At 52.2% G+C, this 11,904-nt stretch overlaps 1 protein-coding gene across 3 annotated transcripts in view; it reads left to right on the top strand.

The window, feature by feature from the left end:
* ZNF609 (zinc finger protein 609) overlaps nucleotides 1-11,904 on the top strand; it is a 66,298-nt gene that overhangs the window by 312 nt on the left and 54,082 nt on the right. For 2 of the 3 annotated variants that reach the window (XM_088172289.1, XM_014889987.2), the window contains exon 1: nucleotides 3,095-3,206. The exons of the other annotated variant lie outside the window; for it this stretch is intronic. The gene's annotated coding sequence lies outside the window, so the exon portion shown is untranslated. Of the gene's footprint in view, nucleotides 1-3,094; nucleotides 3,207-11,904 lie in introns of those variants that run through there. 3 annotated transcript variants of the gene reach the window in all.

The raw sequence follows: 11,904 nt of genomic DNA, 5'->3' as shown, positions 1-11,904 counted from the left end.
GCAGCAGGCAGCCCAGCTCCATCCTGGCTTTGGAAGGATCTCCCTCTCCAAAAAGTGCCTTGAGGTGTTTTTTGCTCTATGGGAGGAAAAGGGTGAGAAGCTGAGGAGATGAGGGGGATGGCTCCCAATAGTCAGAGAGCCTGAACCCTGCGAAGTGGGCATGGGAAGTTTGGGATTAGAGGTGGGCTCTTTGCCTACTCACAGGTGCTTTTCCAGTCCTTTGGAATCACTGCTGAGTGCCCAGCCGTACGTTCTTCTGCTGATTTGTACTGAAACAGCAGCCACCCCCCCATGACCTGGCCCCCAGCAGCTGTGTGTAGAACACCTTTGGAATAATCGGAATTTTACCTTCTTCTCTGCTTCCTCACACTGAGCCTCTCCCGACATTACCATGTCCATGCTCATCGTGCACTGGTGTATACTGGGCTTCGATCCCTTTGTGCTTTGGTGCTCCAGGCTCTGCCTTGCCATGGTCTAAGAGCTCCTGGAATGCCAGGAATGCAGTGGGAGCTGCCAGCTCCACTGCTTGGCACAGTCCCTGGGTGTAGGTTGTCCCAGCCCTCTGCCCATGGGAGAGGAGGAGGAGGGTGCAAAGCCTTTGTGCTGTAGCGCTGGAAATCATCCCATGCCTTTTGCCCTGGGAGTTTTCTTCTGGCTCCATTTGCTTCCTGTGGGATCTCTGAGGTGCTGGATCCAACACCCACCCAAGTTATTCCTCAGTGGGAAAACCCTTACGGGTGTTTCAGCTCTGAGCTGCCCGCAATTGGCACAGAGTTTATGGTGTGGGAGCTGCTGTTCAATGCCAAGGGTGATGGAATTCTCCTCCTTCCTTCCTCCTCTGGATACATTCCCCTATCTGCTCTATCCCTTGTGTCCCTCCACTATGGTCCAGTCAGCTGTGCTGAGATTCCTAGAGACTTCCCTGCACTTTTCTTACATGGAGATTCTACTGTCTTTGTGGATGTCCCTTCAGAGTGAGGGAGAATATATATGGTGTCAATAGGAGCAGAGCTGGAGAGGGATGGGGGGCTTGGGGAGTCATCCCAGGGTCTTGGTGCCTTGGGAAGAAGGAGGCAGGAGGGGCCTTCCTTGTGGGCTGTGTGAGAGAGGTGAGACACAGAGGGTTGGAAGTCAGCACCCAGGGGAGGAAGTGCCAGGCTGGCTCCAGATGGTGCAGCTCCTGCTCCTATCCCAGGAGTGCAGCGCCATCAGACCATCAGACAAGACCATGACAGAGTGGGATCTTGTACCAACTCTGTGATCCCACAAAATCCCACCTTCCCATCACACCTAGTGCCTGTTAAAATCTCCATCCCAAGGTACTGCTTCCCCAGATGGATCACCCATCCCATGCCTGAGCTAGGCTTTAATATGAGCCCATGATTTGGCTCCATATTAAACCAGATCCATTTCCTGCATCCACCCCTGCTGCCTTGTCACCTCCCTGTCCTTTGTCACTCACAACTCACATCTACCTGGTGCCTGCAGGTTTCATTCCTGAGGGTTTCACGTCCACCATCATCTGTTGGATTCTGTGGGATCTGACAGCTGCAGGCAGGCTGGAGCACAGGCCCTGCTCTTGGTCGTGGCAAAACATGTCATTGGAGCTATGCTGAGATAATTCCCAATGGAACTGCCTTGCCTGGCAGGAGTTTTATATTCCTCCTGTATTTATGGCATCACAATTTTGCCAGGAAAGATGCACTGACCCATCCCCTGGTTCAGCCTGCATTCCTGTCTGATGCTGTTTTTCCACCTTTGGAAGCACCATTCCTGGTCTGAGATTTGATGAACATCAACAGCAAATGCCCATAAAACATTTTACCCAATCCTTGAAAATACTTCAGTAAAAACTGACCTGGTTTTATTAATGCAGGTTGTCTTGGAGCCTGCCAGCATTGGCTCTGTGCTGTGCAAGAACAGTTTCTCCTCATCAGTATAAGGAAGGATTTCTCCTCTTTCTCTCTTTTGGGCTGTAAGAATTCTCTTCTCACCCCTCTTTTCCTGTTGCTTTAAACATCTTCTGGCTCCCTCCCACCTGCTCCAGCCCTAAAAGCATTGAGACACCCAAACCTCTGGCCTTCTCGGCATCACCTCCTTTGCCAGGGATTTGGGTCTTGTGTTGTTATTTGGGGCAAAAAGCATCAGAAGAATTTGGCATCTCCTTTGGTGCTCTCCTGAAACCACACTGGATGGTGGCACACTCAAGGAATGGTGCCACCTCTTTGGCCTGGAATACTTAGAGCAGACCCTGGCTGGGTGGATGGAGTTGGTGCTCCCCTCTCCATCTGCAGGACCTGCAGATTCGTGCATGTTCCTGCTCCATGCTCAGCACTGACAGATGCCAGCTTGGACCCTGCATCTTATCTCCCATTGGCACAGCTTGCTGTACTGCTTCACCTTCCTGGATTTGGGGTGTTATGGAGATAGGACTGGGACATCCCCGCTGAGGTGAACCGAAATTTCCTCACCGAACAGTGGGGCTTGATGCTGAGGCTTTGGGAAAAGGAGCAGAGGCTTTGGATTATCCAGGGGCCAGGGTTGAGATGAGCTTGAATTTCCTCCCCGGTCATCAGGGCTGCTGCTGAGGTTTTGGGTGGGGAGAGTTTAGGGGACATGTCACCTCCAGGGCATGAGAACGGCTGGGGACTCAGGTGTTCTTTCCATCCAGAAGAGTGTTTTGAAAGGAAAAGTGGCAGCGTGGAGCACAATGTGGTGGATTTTGAGGTAGGTGTGGATGCCCCGGGGTGGTGATTATTCCGGCCCCCTGCCTTTCTGTGCTGGCTGAGGGAGCTAAAAGCGTGGCCTTGGGGGGACCGTGCCGGGCAGAGGCCTCACAAGACACCGCTTAGAGAGTGAAACACCCCCAAAAGATTCCCCCCGCCATTTCCGAGGAGGCTCTACGGCGGCTTCGGCTCCTAAGGCAGGGAATGCTCCGCTCCGGGCTTTGTCTGTCTCCGGCTCCCGATCCTTCAGGCGGGATATCCGCTCCGTGTTCTCCCGCCTCCCGGGGACGCCGCTCCACGTTCCGCCCTCCGCGTTTTGCGCCGTGTCCGCCCCGCCCCGCCCGGCGGACCCGGCGCGGCCTGCGCGGCGCGGCCTCAGCGCGTGGCGGCCTCGGCCGGCCCGGCCCGGCCCCGGCCCGCAGCGCCGGCTCCGGCGCGACCCACATGGAGCGCACCTAGGGCGGATACCCCAGCGACCGGGTGAGTGCGCGCCCGGCCGGCCCCGCGCCACGCCGCCCCGCCGCGGGCGGGGGGAGGTGTGTGGGGGGGTGGCGGTTGGGGCTCCCCTTGGGCTTCGGGCATCCCCCCTGCCCTTTCCGCGCGGGATGGGCCTGGGCTGTCGTGAGCCATGACCTCCGGGATGGGGATACGTGCCCTCCCCCCTTCCTTCCTGTGACCCCTGGGAACGCGGCTGTGGCCCTTCCCCCCCTCCCCCCCCCCCGCCGTGACCCTTACGGACGGGGCTCTGGATACCCCTCCCCCATGACCATTGGGAACGGGAGTTTCAGTGCTCACCCCCCTCCTCTGTGACCCCTGGGAATGGGGCTGTGCTCCCCCACACGGACCCTTGAGGAGTCTGTGTGCTGCCCACTCCTGCGACCACTGGGGTCGAGGATATGTGGCTCCCCCGCCCTCATCTCTCGCCGTGGGGATGGAGCTCCGAGAGCCTCCCTCCGGGACCGCTGGGGACGAGGATCTGTGTGCCCTTCGTCCCCCCCCTCCCCGTGACCGCGGGGGCGGTTGCGGGTCCCTCCCATGGCCGTTGGGAAGGAGCCCCCGCGGGTGTTGTGGCCGTTTGGGGGCCGGGTCCCCCCGAGGGGTGCGAGGCCCCGCCTTTGCCGTCGCGAGGGTCGGGCTCAGAGTCCGGGGTTCCCACGGGTGGAGGGAAGGGGTGTCTCCCTGCATGGGGTCACCGCCATGCCAGGTTTTGTGGGAAGGATTGGGGTTGCGGGGAGTGATGCAGGCGGAGAGGGGGCTCTCGAGAGGATAGCGGCGTTCCTGGGCGGAGGCGGGGTCACCCCTCTTGACCCCCGTCTCTGTGCAGGCAGGGTTTGGGGGCACAGGAGCAGAGGTGCAGCGCGAGCGGAGGTTCCCTTGACCCCAGCTCTTTTGTAATGCCGGTAGGGGGTTCTCGGCACAAATCCCGGAAGATTAAATGTTCCCCGATGCGTTTAGCGAGTCCCTGTGAGTTTGGGGCGGATCAGACCCCGAGAGCGGAGCCCCTCCGGGCGACACCACTGGGGCCGGGCCGTGTGCTGGCGGCCGGGTGTCGCAGGACGAGCCGCCCTCCTTCAGGTCCTTCGAGCCCCCGTTGGCCAGCGGGGCCGATCTGGAGGTGACCCCGCCGGTGACAACGTGGCCGGTTGTCCCGCGAGGGCTGGGGCGGCCAGCGGGGCAAGCACTCCTGCCGTGCGCTCTCCCGCCCGTTGTGTACACGGGGAAGGTCACAGGTTCAGGTCTGGTCTGCGAGACTTGGCTTCCCTCCATCTCCGAGTAGCCTTCCTTTTGCCTTCCTTCGCTTTTTCCTCCCTTTCTGGGAAGGCCCTTTTCCTTGGAGGAGGTGTTAGACACTCATTTTCTAAAGTGTGCACCGAAAAGCCCCATGGGCTCTTTCCCCCCGCCTTCTGGGGAGTATGCAAGGATGCCGGTGTTGGGGCTGGATTTTGGGCTCCATCGTGTGCAGGCAGTTCGTCTCCTGGACATCCTCAGGAAAACCTGTTTCCACTCTTTGTGCGATGACTCCAGCATCAGATTATGCCGCACATTTCTAGCTCTTTGTTGGCAGTATGCGACCGCACATGCACGGCACTCAGAAAATCCAGGCAGATGATTTTATTGATTAGCTCTTGACCAAAAATAATTACTATTTTATTATTTTGAGGCTGTTTCAGTTGCAAAACACAAATCCTTGCCCTTTTATGCCCTTGTTCATCCAGTGAGGTTTTCTCCTCTCCTATAAGGAGAAGGGAGATGTGCATGGCACCAGGAACGTGGCATCTCTGTGGTGGGAGAAGACAAGGATTTAATGTTTCACCTGGACTGGCCTGGCATGCAGGGCAAGGGCTGTCTCTGGTTAGAGCTACTGGAGGAAATTAATTATCAAGCAAGTTGGAATGACCTGTAATTGAGTATGGCCAGAGCACAGGGAGCGGATTTTATTCCTTTCTCCAAGCCAGGCACTCAGACTTGGTCTGTGTGTTTGGTGAGTCACCATTTAGGCTGCTCGCTAGCCTCAGGGGGCCAGTGTGTGTGTTCATGGATGTGTCTCTTAAGATACTTGTTATCTCTCTGTGTGCTGAAAGCGGTGTGATTTTTTTGGGGGGGATCCATCTGTCTGTCTGGAGCCCTGTGCTGGGTGGTAGCCACAAATAATCTCTCCCTTGCCTCAGTTACAAAGTCCCCTTGCACTTCTTTGAACCTGGCTTGTCTTATGTCGGTGGTGATGGCATCGCTTCTTCTGCCTCAAGAGCTTTTTCCTTATAAATTGAGCTGAGAAGGTGCATTTCTGGGAAGAAAGGGCTCACAAAGGCGGTTGAGGTGCTCTCGCGTGGTGTTGGATCTACCCAACACCTTGTATGTGTGTCTTTATTTTGAATTAACAAGAAGGGCAGACCAGAGTTCACTCCGTCTGGTTTATTCCCTTGCAGAACAGGGCTGCCTTGAATCAAAAGTCACTTCTAGGTTATATTTACAGTGTATTCTTAATTGTGATTGCATAAATTAAAGAAAACCAGGAGCTTCTTGGTCTTTCTAGCACTTTCATGTGATCATCATTCCCCAGACAAAGTCGATGTCTGTGTGTTGTGTCTAGGCCACGACAGGTGGGAGACCCACATCTGGGATCCCACTTCTGGGCCCAGCTGATAGTGGCTGAGGACCAAAGTCACGTGTTGTGCCTGATTTAATTGGCATTTCTGGAGTGTAGGGCTCTTTCTCTGCATGCTTGTGAGAAGAGGGAGAATCTTGAACTTGACCTTGGCTGGGTTGGGAGTGGGGATGCACCTCGGCCCTGTCCCACCACGCCCTCCGCAGCACGGCTCTGACTGGGATTAGGGCCTGTGGGCGCTGATGCAATACGAGTTCCAGATGTAATGCAATAAGCCTCTTTGTCCCCTTTATCCAGAGCATTATGTAAATAAGATGGTATTTATGGTCCCAGGTATGTTGTTCCGGGGCTGTGTGACATCCTGCGTGCGCAGTGATGCCCTTTGGGTGCTGGCTCCCTCGCTGGTGTTCCTGGCCAGAGACAGGGACCTGCTGGGGGCAGGTAGTGAGCAGGCAGATGCTTCTGGGGAGTGTGTCACATGCTGCTTCCCTACGGAGAGGAGGTGAGGCTGTGGGTGACCTTGCCAGGAGCTGGTGACAGTTTAACCGTGCTCAGTTGTTTGTACATGATGAAGGCAGCGAGGGGATCAGTGCTGGAGTCTGTGGGTGGTTGCCCACTGAGGCCATGGAGAATCCCATGGTTATCATAGCAGGCTTCCTGCAGGATATGGCCTTGGGGATGGGAGAGCTATGTGTCTGTTCCCAAGTCTGTGTTCCAACTGATAGTAGTTTGTGGAGATATTTTTTGGGAAGCACCAAAGTCTCTGAAGCACCTGGAGGTGGTCTGGGCTGTTTGCAGTTCTTCTGTGATGCCTCTTCTAATGCTTCATGGGCTCTCTAGGCATGGGGAGAGCTTGTCATTTTCACTTGGGTCTTGCCTGCTTACTTGGGAAGATCCTAATTTGGGTGCTTGTGGCAGTAGGTGGAGGGATGCGGATGCCATTGCATGGGGGTGCTTGACTCTCCCCGGGTTTGGGGTTGAGGTAGTGGTGTGTTGAGGAGCCCATGTGAAGGACCTTTTCTAAGGTCAGGGGTAGGTAGATGAGCTGGTGTAGAGCATACAACTATACTGGGAGCTCATTGGTGGCCACGTATGGCTCCTGAACCAGAGCTTTGGCCAACCTGGCAGCAGCCAGCCTGCTTTATGTCCCCATGCTGTGTTGACTTGGATGAGGAAGGGTGTTGCTTTGTGTTGGGAAAGCTTGAACAATCTTACAGTAAGAAAATAGGGAATGGCTGCCTGACCAGGAAACTTGCTCTGGGACTCCAGTTGTCTTTGTGGTTGATTTTTTTCTTTAAAGGAAACCAATTTCCATCTGCAATTGGGTGAAAAATCAGTTTTTGTGACGAGCCCAAGAGGTTGTTTTGTTTTCGCTGCAGCTGAGTGCCCTTCACATGCACAAAACCCACTGATGTAGCTGCTGAACGTCAGCTCAGATGTGGTGTGAGAGGTATGAAAGGATACAAGTGCAGTTTTTTTGTGGCTGAATAAGGATAATTTCAGGACAACCTTGATATTTTGTATTGAAACATTAAATGCCCAACTTCTACAATTCATTGCCATGTTCATGGTGTCAGAAAGGGAAATATGATGTTGTTGCTCTATGCTCCTGTTTCCCCAAGCACAGAAAGGTTTTGTGACACTGGATTTTTCCTCTAAGCTGTTCTTGGGCCACTCATTCTTCCAGTGGCTGGAATGATGATATCTCTACATGTGTGAGATGAGATCTCTCATGAGATCTCTCCATCATGTATGATGGGGCTATCCTGATTTAATGATAACAAAATTGATTTTAATGAATTTGCTGAGCCCATTTGTCGTTTGGATTAGCAGAGCGTTGTTGGTTCAAGTGGGTCCAAAGATTTGACTTGGAGTTTTCCTGGTGCTTCTCCAGGAGGATGAAGAGCAGATCAGGAGGAGTGTGCTTTATAGGACTGAAAAAGAGGTGTGTAATGACTTCACTGACAGTAAACACTATGAATCCAATAGGAAAGGAAGAGTCTTGCTCATCTCTGAGAGAATTACTTCTCCTTTCCCAAAGGTTTCGTAGCCTTGTTGAAATTTCTTCTTGTCCTGAGGATTTCTTGTTTGCCTTTGAGGGGGTTTCACATCTAATGTGCACCTTCCCTCTGCATCCATTGCCACAAGTAATTCCAAGTGCACTAGGACTCCCCAGATAAGCCCAGCCCACTTTGATGCATGGTTTTCATTGGGTTTTATTGTATTCCTGTGCACTGGCTAATTCACAAAATTCGGCAATTTGCAATGGGTCATTAGCACAAATTAGCAACTTTCTGATGGATATCAGAGCTCCGCAAATGTGCTGTATTAATCTGGGAGATACACCTATTTATTATCCCTCCCAGGAAAATAAAAAGGGATTTCTCGGCATGGTGCTTGCTCTACTTGCATTTGTCCCTGTCTGTATGTGCCTTCCCTCCTCCTTTACTTCACAGTCTGGTTGTTTTTTTCCCAAAGTGTTCCCAGGCTGATGATGTGACAGGAAGAGGGATTACAGCTGCACGCACTGGCCTTGCTACAAAGGGAGCCTCAGCTTTGGGAGCCAAGGTGCCCTAATTGGTTATTGAATGAAGGGAATTAAAGACAAATTATAGGTGAAGTGGCAGCTCCTTTGGTTTTGGAGTGGTGGAGAGATGTTCGTCGTCTTCTGAAGGCTGTGAAGTAGCCAAGGCTGGCTGCATGGTCTGCTCCTAAAAGGAAAGATAAGCAAATAAAGCCCAGAAGCTCTTCCTTCTCTAGGAGCAAGCAAACCAGTGGCTGTCCATCCTCTCTGACCAGTGCTTCTCTGCTCTTCTCCTGTCGAGGCAGGGCTGTGGCTGGGAGACACTGCTCAGCTGGGATCACTCTGGTGCTCTTCCTTTGGATGAAGAAGATGGAAAAGAGATGTTGACTTTGTTGCAGGGTGGCAGTGCAGCCAATGGTTTGCTGTTCCTGCTGTGCCTTTGTGGAGGGTAATCCTTGTTGGATACTTGCATCTCTGAGACCATGAGAACCCAGTTTGGGACTGGACCCATGATGGAGCTGGGGGACAGCAGGGAGACCGGGAGCAAGGTGAGGAGCCACGCTGCCTCCGGAGCCCTGTAAGGAACGGGAGCAAATGGCCGGTTCAGTAGTGACCACCCTGCTCCCACCAACACCCTGAGCTCAAGATGCTGCCAACACCTTCCTGCATCCCTGCTGATAGCGTTGGGGAAAAGGGCAAGTTCCCTTTTCTGGTACTTACTCCAGTAGTTTTTTATGCCCATTGGTTGTCTTTGGTCTTTGCCAGGTCTTCTTTCTTCCCATTTCAATGGCTGATGCTTCAAGGATCTTTCCTGGTCACATCTGTCTTACTGCTTCCTCTCACTGCTGGCAATCTTCCAGCCTGCATGGAGTGCTGAAGTTTGGGAACCTCTTGGATTGTTTTTATGTGCCCTCTACCCTCTTCTAGGCTGCGCTAAAGGACAGGCCACCAGTTCAGATACCTTTAAGCCTCTCATAAATCAGCTCACTTCTGTGTTGGGGTTAGCAAGGATGTAACTGCACTGGTTTTAAATCCACACAGCTCTTCCACTTTCTGAGCTGAAACCAGCTCTGTTCAAGGGACAGTTATTCCCCAGGTTTATCGCTATAGGAAGTATTGCAGTGCCAAGCAGATTGGCTCAGATGTCTTGTTTTGAGTGTTTAATGTTATTTTTGGCACCAGCCAGCAGCGACATGGCTGGCTGGGCTCAAGAATGGCCTTTGTGGTGGTAGAGGAACAGCGGGGCCATGTCTAATGCTGCTGGAGTGCACTGGCTTGTCTGGGGTAGACTCACCCAAAGTCTCCAAACCAAACCAATGGCTGGTTATTGCTCATGGTGTTGCTTTGCTTTTGCTGCTGAGTAGCTGCCAATGGTCTGTGTGTCGGCCTTAGACAGCCAAACTCTGTGGCACCGCTGCTCTACTCCTCTGGCACTGCTAGCGCCTGCCAGGCACCTGCTGGGTGCCAGTGATGCTGTGACACTTATGACCATGGGGCGAGCAGGAGTTGCAGATTTTGGGTGAAGATGGGGCTGTGTTTCTGGTTCTTGTTAAACCATTGCATGCAGGTCTGAGCATGGCAGTTACTCAGGGGTGTCTTCCAGCATGCAGACACAACAGTGAGGGCTAAATCCTTGTTGAGCAGCCCTGATTCAGGGTAGATCTGAGAGCTGAGCTTGCAGGAAGGAAACGCTCTGTCATTTTACCTGCCAAATACTAGTTCTCCGACACATGTGGGTTTTTTAATTCCTCTTTCTCTATACAGCAGAAAGTTTAGACACTGGGCACCTATTTGTGTTTGTGGATTTGGGTAAGATCTGTGCTCTCTTAGAAAGATCTTGGCCGTATTCAGCTGCCTAAGATTTTAGAGTCTGCAAGGTCATGCTTGCTGGAAGATGTCTATCTTGGCATTTTTGGATGAGAGGCTGTGATCCAGAGCCTGAGCCTTGCTACTCCTTGCTCATCTCCATGACAAAGGCTTGGAAAGGGATGTGGCTCACACAGGACCCTGCTGTCAGAGCTGTAACAAAGCGCTGGCATGACTCTTGGCCTGTTTATGCTGTGCTTGATGCTCCTCCAGTCCATTCCACTGTGTTATCCTATCACCATGGCCTTTCCTGCAAACCTGGCTCCTGCCTGGCAGGAAGGAGGTCAGTCAGCTCTTTGCAGGGGTGCTGTGTCTGCAGGAACATTCCTGGACTTAAGGGGCACCTACAAAGAGGAGCCATGTGGAGAAATCAAGGGGCAACAGATAAAAATTGCTCCAGGAGAAGTTTCATCTCAACATAAGAAAGAAATTTTTTACAGCCATTCCCTGAAACAACCCCCTCCATGACACAGTAAGTGTCCATGCTGGTGGAGGTTTTCAAGATGTGACTGTACAGGGTGGTAGGTAATCTCACCTGATCTCCCTTCTTCTCAAAAGGTTGAAGCAGGTGACCTCTCAAGGTCCCTTCCAACCTGCTCTGCTCTACGGTTCTGTGACCTGAGTCGTGTGTGTTCAAGCTTGTTTGTAACGATGGTGCTTGCTCAGCTTCCCAGTGGAGAAGTGACTCCAACAGTGCAATTTGGCAGAGTGAGTAGATGCTCCAAGAAGGTACTGTTTGCCAGCCATCCTTCACAGGAACTGAATGGAGGGTTTGGTGCCTTCATGTGGGTCTGTAGGTATCAGTGTGCCTCCTGCTTGACTTGAAGACCATGTGCTGGTTCTCTTCCTGATAGTTTTCTTGAAATATGAAGCTCTTAGACTTCCTTGTGAGTTGGTGGAAGAAATGTGAGCTGTGTTTTATTCTGAAGTACATACAGAAGTGGTACCTTGAAAAAATGCACAAGTTGAGAGACCTCAAAATCAAATAATTGTAAATCTGAAGAACTGTGGAGTCTGAAGGAAAGAATAGACAAAAAATTTGGACTTTGGTGGTGACACTTGAAAACTGATGGGAGGATTAGAGACGTACTTGTTCCAGTTTCCTCCATTTCACAGTATAAAGGAAAGCCTGAAACTCTTGCTCCTCTTTGTGTTCACCCTTTCTGTTTGCCTCATGTATCAGGGCTCTATGTAGGCTGCTGAGAGTTGAGGGAAATGAGGAGTTCTCAAGAAGGGTGTCTTTGCGAGTCAGACATGTTCAGGAACTCTGGGTTTTTCAGCCCTAGATCGAGTTGATCCTCATAGTATTGAGGTTATAGAAGTGTCAATAAGAAGCAACACTAAGTTTTAACTATTCTGGTATTTTCTTCAAACGCACTGGCACCGTGTTTCTGTCTTTTATATTGACAACTTGGCTGGACGTTGTCATGTGCTAGAGTTGTGTGGAGTTTTGCTAGAAAGGTCATGTTTTAAGGTCATGAGTGAATGGGAGTGGGGGTGACGTTGAATTTTGATCCCAGGATCACCTTTTGCCTGATGATGAATGTGAAGTTGAGGCCTGAGTGTTTATTTGGGAGCAGGTGGGGTTTTGTTGCTGAGAAGTCTCTGGAGCTTAGCTTCAGGTAGGATGATTGCCTGGCTGCCCTGCACCAAAGTGGTCTCTGCTCACCTTTCCACTTTCC

This window comes from Sturnus vulgaris, chromosome 13 (genome assembly GCF_052056855.1).
Source record: "Sturnus vulgaris isolate bStuVul1 chromosome 13, bStuVul1.hap1, whole genome shotgun sequence".
NCBI lineage: Eukaryota > Metazoa > Chordata > Aves > Passeriformes > Sturnidae > Sturnus > Sturnus vulgaris.
Note: the sequence above shows the minus strand (reverse complement) of the source record. Positions and strands in the feature narration are given on the sequence as shown.